Here is a 12,517-nt window from a genome sequence, read left to right as displayed (position 1 = left end):
TTATTTGAAGAAAGCTTTCTAAGGTTTAAGTATTAGATCAGTTAAAGAGCAGTAAACAGTGACTCACAGATTAATAAATATTTCAAAGGGCAGCAAATAACAGGTGCTTTTATTCTGAAGTCTGAAGGCGAGGCAGTCCCAGATATGTAGCCACCAATGAAAACATCTTAAACTGCTAACCCTCTCTCTCTGCTCCTCCTTCCCTAGATCTTTATTAAACAAAAAGGGAATACCTAATCCACTTTTGCGTGTGTCCCTCAGTGGAATATTGTTTTCTCCAATATTCTGTGGCCTCGGCAGAAAATAAAGGCTGTCCAAACCCAGAACTCTGCATAGAAGGTTACCAAGGAAACAATCAGTTTCTACTTGTAAGAATTTTTTTTTAATCTCCCTGACGTTTAAACTGAAAAGAGAAAAGCAAGTTACAATCAATTATTTACTGAATTAGGTTATTAATCCAAAAGGCACAGAGCTGTTATTGCAGTGAAAATAGTGATTTTAGTTTCATCGTACAGAAGTTATCTCTCTTGGCGGTACCCTGGAGCTGACATTAATTTTTCTACTGGATTAATTTTTTAATGTTCTCACATTGCACATATCCTTTGTGAATCTGAAAGGAAAGTTTCAGAATGCCTCTTACTCTTCATAGACCAAGTGCAAAGCCCTTATCACAGTTCTCACCCTCTTGTCAAATGATTAAAATCCCTGTTGACATTTAATGTCAACAGAGAAAGTTATCCAGCATTGGGTAAGCACTACAATGCCCAGGACTCCTGTTTGTATCCAAGAGCATAGTCACCTGCCACCTAGCGTCATAATAAAAAACTGCAGTAAATGATGCATTTCGCCAAGGTCTTCTGGGCGCTCTATGAAATCTTTGAACTTAGGGTTTAGCTTTGAGCTCTTTATGATGGCAGGCAGCTTTCTCTATGAGAGGCTACCGACCTGCCCTCTCCATTCTGAACAGCAGAATCCCACCTGTCCCAGTCGGGTAGGGTCTCCTTGGTCTATAGGTGAGGCTATCCAAAGGAATGCCCTGACTCAGAACTTTATGGGAGAACAAAGGATGATTGAAAATAGCTAAAGCATGCCATGGCATAAAAAGCATATAAAGTGCATACAGTTAATGTTATACTGTTAACAATAATTGTATGTAGCAATTGCAATGACATTTTAATTTAATATTTCACAAATGTTTAAGCGTCTCCTATGAGCTGGGCACCATGCCAGGCAGGCACTGGGAAGGAGGCAGGGAGTGTTAGAGACTGGTCCTGCTGTCATAAAGCTTATGTGCTATGGAGCAAGAAGGATGACAAACAAGATTAATACACGTAAGGGTATATACTATAAAGAAAACGATAAGCTTATTGGAGAAGACGACTTTGTTAAAAGTAGTCAGGGAAGCATTCCTGAGAAAGTGGCACCAAGTGAGACTCAAATACTGAGCATGTGCTGGGTGTCAAAGTAGCAAGGGAAGGGAAGGTCATTCCAGGGAGCAGCAGGTGCAAGGGCCTGGGAGAAGAAAGGGGCCCGGCGTGTCTGAGGGCCGGGCTGAAGGACAAGGGCGCTGGAGTGCAATGAATGAGGTAGAGCTGTGTTTGTATTCTAAACATTGCTGATGCAGGATGTAAAAAGAATAAAATTGTTCTCTGAGATTTAAATTTCAAAATCAATGCATAATGTAACATGTATTTATTGGGACTCTTTAAATCAAACCAAATTAAGAGGAAACTAAGTCGTATTGTGGGAGAAGGAGAGGAATTTAGCACTTTGTGTAACCAGAAAGGACGCAGGTGTATCTGGGGATTGTGGAACCAGACTCTGCTTATCTTTGAGTGTTGAACTCAGTCACTCTTACCACTAGAATCATGGATGCTGACAGTTCTGGGCTTACCTACAGCATCGTGATCTAAAGGTTCTTTTCTCCTACCTCAGTTTGAAAAGCCCGGGGAAGGACTCTGATCGCCCTGACTTTGTGCTCACTCCTTGGACCAATACCAACCAAGGGAAGCGAGAACTATGACCCACCTAGCTTGCAATCATGCGCCCCTTGCTGTGGTCGGGTCAGTGACTACAAATGGAGGGGAAGTATGTGTAACACAGATACGGCCCCTGGGCTATCGATGTCACTTTAGCTCGTTACTCAGGGATGACAAAAAAAAAGATACACTAAATTGTATCAAGGCTAACCTGCAATAAGATGTTTCTTTAGATTAAAAAGGAAAAGGAAAAACAAGCTTTTGAAGGATACCAATACTATCCAAAGAATGTGTCCTTCTGAAGGAGACTTGGTCAGCCATTAAATACAGAAAGAGGAAAGTCAGTGAGATGAGCCTTGGTGATTCTCACCTAAATGCTTTGTGGGGGAGAGGGAGCCTTACCCAGTGGTTCCCATGGTAAGGTATATTGTTGAGCCAGCGGGTATCTCTGAGCTAGCCTCTCTGTGGCCCATCCCATCTTAATCTGACATTATCAAATTTCTGATATTAATTTGAGGTATATCCTCACTGAGGAACTTAAGTTTTACCATAGCCAGAGATAGTCTTCGTTTTTTTTTTTTTTTCTTCTTTCATGATTCAGGGTCTGTTCATGTGCTTCTATGTCCCACACCAGTTCAAGTGAGATTTTTCTTTCTTGTAATATTGTTAACAGGAAGGTCTAAGTCTCTGCATCAACTATCACTGTCAGCTCACATAAAATTTCCCATCTTTTTTGCTAAGAAAACTTTACTTCTCTCTAAAGTGTTCTACAAAATGCTTTCCTGCTAGTCACTTGTTATAGGAATAGCTTCTCCTTCAATTTGTATGATACCACAGCTCAGCCGTGTGTATGTGTGTGTGTGTGTGTGTGTGTGCGTGCATGTGTGTGTCCCTCTGGCTCTTAGCTGCTTTGTTTTCAGCATGATCAGCATTCCACTTTTTGGAGAAGGTTTTATATTCCATTGCTTTTTACATAAAAAGTAACATTAGCTCTGCCGAAAACAGATTCAATGTTGTACAAAATTAGGAGTGACAATCAAAATCAAATGCAGAATATTAAATACCATTCTAGATTGTATAGAGTTTCTTTCTAACCTTTTTCCCCATTTACTTACTCACTGACTCAACTAATGTTTTTTGAACACTTATCCAATGTGCTATGCACTGTGAATACAAGAGTGAATAAGGCAGACAGAATCCCAATTCTCCTATAATCACTGATTCCCAATAGTATCTGGATTCTACCATGTCTGGAATAAGGTGATAAACAACCCCAGGTCTTGGTCTTCAAAATCTTTTAGAAATTTGGGATGGGAACAGATAAATGAGTGCAGATAATGATCATGCTTGGCATCATATGGCAATTTTTAAACAGTGTGGCAAAGATGTATTGAGGAGGAAACAATTCACTGTGACTGGAAATCTGTGGGAAGAAGATACTGAGGTCAAAGTCCTGGAACTGACCTTTGTAGGACTTGAATAGGTTGAATAGGTGAAGGAAGAAAAACATTCTAAGTATATAAAAGGACTGGAACAGAATGCAGAACCAGAAGAGAGTTGGGTTTAAGAGGCCAAGAAGACAGGGAACTCACAACACTTCTGTGCTACACAGAGGGGGTGAAGTGGGGAGGAGGCACTGAGGTTGACTCCAAGCTCTCTCACCACCGAGGGGTCAAGTGATGGTGATGCTACACACTGAGGTAGAAGAGTAAAGGAAAGGGTAAATTCATGTTTCCAACACACAATATGAAATTCCAGAGAAGCATGCAGGTGGAGCCTTGAACTTCAAATGTGAGTCCCCAGCATTTTATTACACATACAAATAGCTGCCTTCCATAGACGGTCTGCTATATCCTGTCTGCTAAGCTTCATAACAACTGATCCAAGAAGATAGCAACAGCCACACATAAGAGAAATGAGAACTCAAGACATTAGACTTGCCCACATTCACACAGCTAACAAGCGGCAAAACCAGATTTAAATCTAGTTTTGCCTGATTCTAAGCCTTCATGTTTTCAAATACCTTGCTCTAAGTTTTGTAGTTAATTGCATTTATTAGATATATAAAATCATTATCAGCCCAAAAAGAAAATCTTAGGTCATTCACTTCATTCTCAGCCACGGTCAAATGAGAAATAACAAGAATACTCCGTATACCTCATGTTCAAAGGCATATAGCTGAAGTCGGGGTGGGGGGGGGCTCCAAACAAACAGAACATAGTTTTTTGAGCTGGGCCCTAGAAACAATTATACCATCCAACAAGGTGAAGTGGATGTTTTATTAATAAGAAACCATTATTTACAGAAAATTGAATAACCATCATCATCAGTTCTATGTAAATAGTAGACTCAGTTTAGAGTTTGAGGCTCTACTTCTGCTATTCAATCTAGTTACTGTGTTGTGAAAATTTAGTGTTTCAAAATCATAATCTCCCTACCTGTTAATACAGTCTGTGGGAACTGTGTTTTCAAGAAACTTTTGGATGTCCTAGACAAAGCTACTCCTAATGGTGAGATCTTAAATTATCTTTCAAATATGGGATCATTCCACCATGAGGGGGGAGGGTTAAAGGGTTGGGGGGGAACAGAATTATTAAAATATATACATATTTTAAAAATATATTAATAATACTGTATATCTTTATATTATATATATAAATATAAAATATGTTATATAAATATGTTTTTAAAATAATATTATCGGGGCACCTGGGTGGCTCAGATGGTTAAGCATCTGCCTTCGGCTCAGATCATGATCCCAGGGTCCTGGGATCGAGCCCCACATCAGGCTCCTGGCTCAGCGGGGAGCCTGCTTCTCCTTCTCCCTCTGCCTCTCTCCCTGCTCATGCTCTCTCTCTCTGTATCTCTGTGTCTCAAATGAATAAATAAAATCTTTAAAAAAAAACAATAAAATAATATTATCTGTATTTAATATATACATATATATACACATACACACACACACACATATACCTAATGGACTCACACAGATACTCATAAAGCATTGGTTCTCAATCCTGACAGCACATTTCAATCACCTGGGGAGCTTTTTTAAAAAAAATGCCGCCACCCAGGGCCCAGGCATCAGTATGATCCTAATAAGCAGGCAATGTGGACAATCACTACCCCTAAGTGAGCAGTGCAGAGAAATGAAAAAGAGCTTTGGAGACGTAAAAACCTGAATTTGAACCCTACTTCACTATCTCCTGGCTTCATCATTTTTGGTAAATTATCTGACTTCTCTGGGGCTCAGTTTTTCCATCTGTACAGTAAGAAGAATACCTAGTTTTTGATTTACTAGGGATAGAATGTGCCAGGTGTGTGATGCAGTAAATGTTGGCAGAATGGCTGGGAGCCAGGGTGAGGGGCTAAGACAGAGGGAAGGCCTGCACGAGGAAGAGAAGCCGGAGCTGAGAAGAGAGGCCAGAAAGAGCAAACTTAGGTCTGCCTGAACCTTCTACAAATTCATGCTTCTCAGATATTTCTTGAAATCCAGCTAAAAGCAAGAGGTTGGCTCAGAAAGAATGAGAAATGTTACCCCAAGGAAGGCCTGCAGTGTGAGAAAACCGATGCTCTCGATCACCCTTCTTTATTTTCTCTGCCCACGGGAAGGCTTACCTGTGCACAAACGGACACCTAGCTCTCGGAGTCTGACGCGTACTTCAGAACATTATACTGCCTAGTGTTCCTCAAGATGTAGTCTCCAGACCAACAGCAGCAGGATCACGTGGAAATTTATGAGAAATGCAAAACCGTGGGGCCCTTCCCCAGACCTACTCAATCTGACTTTGGGGATGGGGCCCAGCAGTCTGTGTCATAAGCTCCTCAGGTGGTTCTGATGCAGTCGAACTTTTGAGAAGCCCTGTGGTAAACTTTTATAGCAGGTGCCCTCAGCCATAAAAATGGTTAGCAGTAAGTCAAACCACAGCACTTTTCATCTTGGTCACCATGGTGTCCTGTTAAATCAACTCCCAGTTCTTATCCTCCTGGCTTAATAAATTTAATAAATGAGGAGATATCCAAATGATTGAATTCTCCCTCAGAAAGAAATACAAAATCATCCTTTGGACTTTACTTGCTAAAGTTCTCAGGCAACACTTAAAATTACACTGTTACATATTAATGCTGGGATATCTACCTGTGTGTGAATGGGTGTTCTTTCATGTGTTTAAATATGCATTTATTCATCTGTTCACCTTTACAAAGATTTCCTTTCACAGTTGCTTTTCCAGATGTCTCAGGTTACTCTGCCACACTTCCCAGTTAAGCATGTTGCTCAAGTCACGTTGGTTGTCACTGGTGAGCCTAATTTCTGGCCACAAAGGTCTTCACAGCACAAGGAGAGACCACTCATGTAGGATGTAAAAGCTTAGATTCTGGAGTTAGCTGGACATAGGTTGAATTCCATCCCCATATATGATATTTCACACTAGCTTGTATTTGGGAGGTAAATTACTTAATCTCTGAGAGCCTTATTTCCTATCTACTGAAATGGGGTTAATTATAATACCTGTGCCTGCCTCATAGAATTTTTGAGGAACGTGTAAAATACTCAGTAAATACCACCTATTGGTATTATGACTTCTAGAAGTCTCTTTGTTTTTAATGATGATATGAAATACTTGGAGGTGTTTGAAGTAGGATGACATGAGTGGAATCATAGGGCTTGTGTAGGTTTGTAATAAAGCATTCGAAGCAGTGTTTCTCAAACCTTAACATGTATACACATCACCCAAGGATCTTGTTAGAATGCAGATATGGTTCCAGTATGTCTGAGGTGGGGTCTGACAGTCTGCATTTCCAGCAAGCTCCCAGGGAACACTAATGCGGAGTGTTCCAGTTTAAAGCACTGAGCTCATGTCCTGCAACATGTGAAATACTTAGTAAACATTAGCTTTAGATATTGTGACTTCCAGAAGCCTCTTTGCCTTGAATAACAATTTGAAATACTTTCAGAGTTTTGAAGTACATGGACGGACATTAAGTGGAATCTGTATGTGTCAAAACCAGATGGTTACATGATCCGACTGTTCTTAATTACTTTGTGTAGGTTAAAAAGCAGGGAGGGGGTATCTTTTCCTCTTTTTAATGAGCTGCTTCTGTCTCTCTGCACTCACTCAGAGACTTTTCTTCCTGTGCTTCCATTTCCCTTCTCCTTGAAATGCCCTCCCTTCTCTTTCTTACCCATTCAAATCCTTCAAATCCTAACCTGACCTCAAGGTCCAGCTCTTTCAGGAGAAATGTAGCTCTTAGCACATGCATATTTACCACACAACATTACATCATGTGACTCTAAAATAATAATGCCATGTTTCAAGTAAAACCACCAGCACCGATATACTTCACAATGAATGTTGTGCTTCAATACCAATTTAAAAAATTCTGGGTTTATGATACTGCTTCCATTGCTTAGAATAGTTTTGGAACTTGTTCTTTGGAATTGCCTCTGCATTAGTCAAGATGCACTAGGCTATGTTGCATAACCAAAATATTCCAAAATCTCATTAGCTTAATGTTATAATAAAAGTTTATTTCTCACTCATCATATTCTAATGTAGGCCAGGGAGCTCTCATGGAGGCTCTGCTCCAAATAGTAATTCAGGAATCCAGGCTCCTTCCATTGTGTGAGTCTGCCATCTTGGAATGCTTGATGATGAGCTGAGAAAGAACATGGACAATTGCTCAGGAGGCCTATGGTCAGGACTGGAATGGGCTTCCATATGCTACTGGCCAAAATCCAGTCAAGTGACCCCAAGCTAACTTTGAGCAGGACCCAGCAAATCTATATGCGCAACTAGAGGAAATAGTACTGGTGAGCAACAGCCCATTTCTGCCACACAGAGTCATGGGGCAGAATGTGACGAAGATCAGCTGCCCTGTGTTAAAGAGCTTTCAGCCAGTGTCTGAGGCAAAGTTGTGTGCAATGGTCAGGGATACTGATTCCTTCCGCTCTCGGGCGCTGGACAGAGATTATGGCAGCTGGGAGGACTCCCCAGATCACCCACACTGGTCATAAACAGCCTCATCCATTTTATGCTAGTTGCCATTTTATGTTATGGAAAACAAAGAGAAGCCCTACTATGTGCTCATATCTAGTTATTTACCAAAAGCCATATCACCTGACTTGACCACTATTCTTGGCTCTTCTTCAAAATCCAATTTGCCTCCTAGATATCATTCCCACTATAGAAATTCAAACTAGAGTGCTATATACTCTGAAGGTAATTCTAAAAGAAGTTCAAAAAATATTTTAATTATTAGTGGCATTTCCCGGATAAATGTTATGTCATTAGGGGGATACTTTGAAAGGGATAGCCTTCATTTTTATGTTTGAAATAGTGTGCTTGTTAAAATAGAAATATCACCTAGTATAATACTCTCTAGGTCCATCCATGTTGTGTCAATGGCACAATGTCATCCTTTTTTATGGCTGCATAATATTCGTGTGTGTGTGTGTGTGTGTATACACATCTTGAAGTGTGTTGTACACCTGAAACTAATGTAACGTTGTATGTCAACTGTACTCAAATAAATATAAAAAAATAAAAATAGCAGTGTCATCCTATTATGCAGATTAACTCTATCCTGCCTAAAATAATTATCTTTCTCTTCCTTCTTCTCCTGCTCTTTTCTCCTTCTCTTTCTCTCTCTCCTTTTTCTTCCTTATTTCAACTATTTTAGAGGCTAGGTATTCTTCCCCCATTGTGTCCCACACACACTCACAGTAAGTAGCTTGCTGGCCAGTTCCTTGATACATGCCCAGAAAAAAAGTTACTGGTTGATTAATTCTCTCCGTAGACATGTTGATTACAAAAAAAGCTAGTGCAGGAGATCTTTTAAAGTGCACTATTTTAAAAAATTTCCTCTCAGAGGTAAATATTTAATATTAGAATCATTTATTTTCATTCCTCCTTAATAGTCACAGCCGTATGTTAATATGTACCATTCACTTTATGTACACTATCTTTCTTTCTAAACAGTTTCAAGCATATAAAAATTCCAGAGATTATAAAAAAATATTTCCACCACTGACCTTAAATTATTAAATATTACAGACCTTATCGAAACTATGTATCCTTACTAGAATGCCATCAACTCTCTCTTTATAGAAGGAGCTACTATCCTAAATTTGGTATTTATTATTCATATGCCTATATTATTTTTTAGTTCCTATGAACATAACAGAATCACTTTTAATAATATTTTGCAGGTTTTAAATTTTTATAAATGACATTATATTGTTCACATATATTTGACAGTTGCTTGCTTTTTTTTTCCCTAACATTGTTCTCAGAGGTATGTATTGTCATGTACAGCTCTAATCCATTTGTTTTAACTGCTGTATAGCATTCAGTACCACGAGAAAATGTATTCATTTAGTCTGTTGTGTTGGTATACTTCTAGTTGTTTCCACATTTTTGCTTTTACAAGGAGAGCTTCAATAAAGTCCTTGTAAATGTCTCCTTAGGCACTTGTGCTAAAGCATTTCCAGGACAAATGCATAGGAGTGAGATTGGTGGCTTTATAAGGTGGTACATTTAACTTTACAGAGTCATACCCATCATCCTGCAGGGGCATGACTCTCTAAAATCGTTCTGGGCTGGTTTTTATCCCCCACCAACAGTAACGGAAAGTCTCTACTCCTTCTTCACTTGGTATCATCATACTGAAGCTGGTTACTGTAAAATACTATCTCATTTTTCCTTTTTTAAAAAAAATTTATTGAGGTGTAATTCACATGTAATATTATATTAGTTTCATGGGTACAACATAATGATTTGATATTTGTATATATTGAGGAATGATTACCAAAATAAGTCTAGCTAACATTTGTCACCATAGATAGTTACAATTTTTTTTTCTTGTGAGGAGGACTTTTAAGATCTATTCTCCTAGGAACTTTAAAATATGCCATACAGTACTGTTGATCATAATTATCATGTTATACAGTACATCCCATGACTAATTTATTTTATAACTGGAAGTTTGTACATTTGATTTTTTTTTTTAGAGAAACCATCTCTTATTTTTTTAATTTTTTTTATTCTGTTCAATTAGCCAACATATAGTACATCATTAGTTTTTGATGTAGTGTTCAATGATTCATTAGTTGCATGCTCATCACCACACATGCTCTACTTAATACCCATCACCTGGTTACCCCATCCCCCCACCCCCTCCCTTCTGTAACCCTCAGTTTGTTTCCCGGAGTCCAGAGTCTCTCATGGTTTGTCTCCCTCTCTGATTTCTTCCCATTCAGTTTTCCCTCCCTTCCCCTATGGTCCTCCACGCTATACCTTATACTTCCATCCATTGGATGTTTTTTCCTGCTTTGTCAAAGATTAGTTGACCAGAATTGAGGGTCCATTTCTGGGCTCTCTCTTCTGTTCCATTGATCTATGTGCCTGTTTTTGTGCCAATACCACGCTGTCTTGGTGATCACAGCTTTGTAATATAGCTTGAAGTCAGGCATTGTGATACCCTTAGCTTTGGTTTTCTTTTTCAACATTCCCCTGGCGATTCAGGGTTTTCTCTGGTTCCATACAAAATTTTAGATTGTTTGTTCCAGCTCTGTGAAAAATGTCGATGGTATTTTGATGGGGATTGCATTGAATGTGTAGATTGCTCTGGGCAGCATAGACATTTTCACAATATTTATTCATCCAATCCATGAGCATGGAATGTTTTTCTGTCTCCATGTCTTCCTCAATTTCTTTCATAAGTGTTCTACAGTTTCTAGGGTATAGATCCTTTACCTCTTTGGTTAGGTTTATTCCTAGGTATCTTATGGTTTTTGGTGCTATTGTAAATAGAATCGATTCCTTAATTTCTCTTTTTTTCAGTCACATTGTTATTGCATAGAAATGCAACTTATTTCTGTGCATAGATTTTGTATCCTGCCATGTTGCTGAATTGCTGTATGAGTTCTAGTAATTTGGGGGTGGAGTCTTTTAGGTTTCCACATAAAGTATCATGTCATCTGTGAAGAGAGAGAGTTTGACTTTTTCTTTGCCAGTTTGAATGCCATTTATTTCTTTTTGTTGTCTGATTGCTGAGGCTAGGACTTCCAGTATTATGTTGAACAATAATGGTGAGAGTGGGCATCCCTGTCATGTTCCTGACCTTAAGGGAAAAGCTCTGTTTTTGCCCATTGAAAATGATATTCTCTGTGGGCTTTTCATAGATGGCTTTTATGATATTGAGGTATGTTCCCTCTATCCCTATACTTTGAAGAGTTTTAATCAAGAAAGGATGGTGTTTTTGTCAAATGCTTTTTCTGCATCGATTAAGAGGGTCATGTGTTTCTTGTCTCTTCTTTTTTTAATGTGATCTATCATGTTGATTGATTTGCAAATGTTGAACCATCCTTGCATCCCAGGAATAAATCCCACCTGGTTGTGGTGAATAATCCTCTTAATGTACTGTTGGATCCTATTGGCTAGGATCTTGTTGAGTATTTTGGCATCCATGTTCATCAGGGATATTGGTCTGTACTTCTCCTTTTTGATGGGGTCTTTGTCTGGTTTGGGGATTAGGGTAATGCTGGCTTCATAGAACAAATTTGGAAGTTTTCCTTCCATTTCTATTTTTTTAAACAGCTTCTGTAGGATAGGTATTGTTTCCTCTTTAAATGTTCGGTAGAATTCTCCTGGAGGGGCGCCTGGGTGGCTCAGTCGTTAAGCGCCTGCCTTCAGCTCAGATCGTGATCCCAGGGTCCTGGGATCGAGCCCCGCAATGGGCTCCCTGCTCTGCAGGAAGCCTATTTTTCCCTCTCCCACTCCCCCTGCTTGTGTCCCCTCTCTTGCTGTGTCTCTCTCTTTCAAATAAATAAATAAAACCTTTAAAAAAAAAAAATTCTCCTGGAAAGCCATCTGGCCCTGGACTCTTGTTTTTTGGGAGGTTTTTGATGACTGCTTCAATTTCCTTGCTGGTTATTGGTCTGTTCAGATTTTCTACCTCTTCCTGTTTCAGTCTTGGTAGTTTATAAGTTTCCCAGGATGCATCCATTTCTTCCAGATTGCTTAATTTGTTGGCATGTAGCTGCTGGTAGTAAGTTCTAACAATTGTCTCTATTTCCTTGGTGTTGGTCATGATCTCTCCTCTTTCATTCATGATTTTATTAATATGGGTCCTTTCTCTTTTCTTTTCGGTAAGTCTGGCCAGAGGTTTATCACTCTTATTAATTTTTTCAAAGAACCAGCTTCTAGTTTCGTTGATCTGTTCTACTGTTCTTCCAGTTTCTATTTCATTGATTTCTGCTCTAATCTTTATTATTTCTTTTCTCCTGCTTGGTTTAGGCTTTATTTGCTGTTCTTTGTCCAGGTCCTATAGGTGTAAGGTTAGCCTGTGCATTTGGGATTTTTTCTAATTTTTTGAGAGAGGCTTGGATGGCTATGTACTTCCCTCTTAGGACAGCCTTTGCAGTATCCAATAGATTTTGAACCGATGTGTCTTCATTTTCATTGGTTTTAATGAATTGTTTAAGTTCTTCTTTAATTTCCTGGTTGACCCATTCATTCTTTAGCAGATGCTCTTTA

The sequence above is a fragment of the Leptonychotes weddellii genome, chromosome 7, assembly GCF_054177405.1.
Source record: "Leptonychotes weddellii isolate Sample4059 chromosome 7, ASM5417740v2, whole genome shotgun sequence".
Classification (NCBI taxonomy): domain Eukaryota; kingdom Metazoa; phylum Chordata; class Mammalia; order Carnivora; family Phocidae; genus Leptonychotes; species Leptonychotes weddellii.
This window is presented reverse-complemented; position numbering follows the sequence as displayed.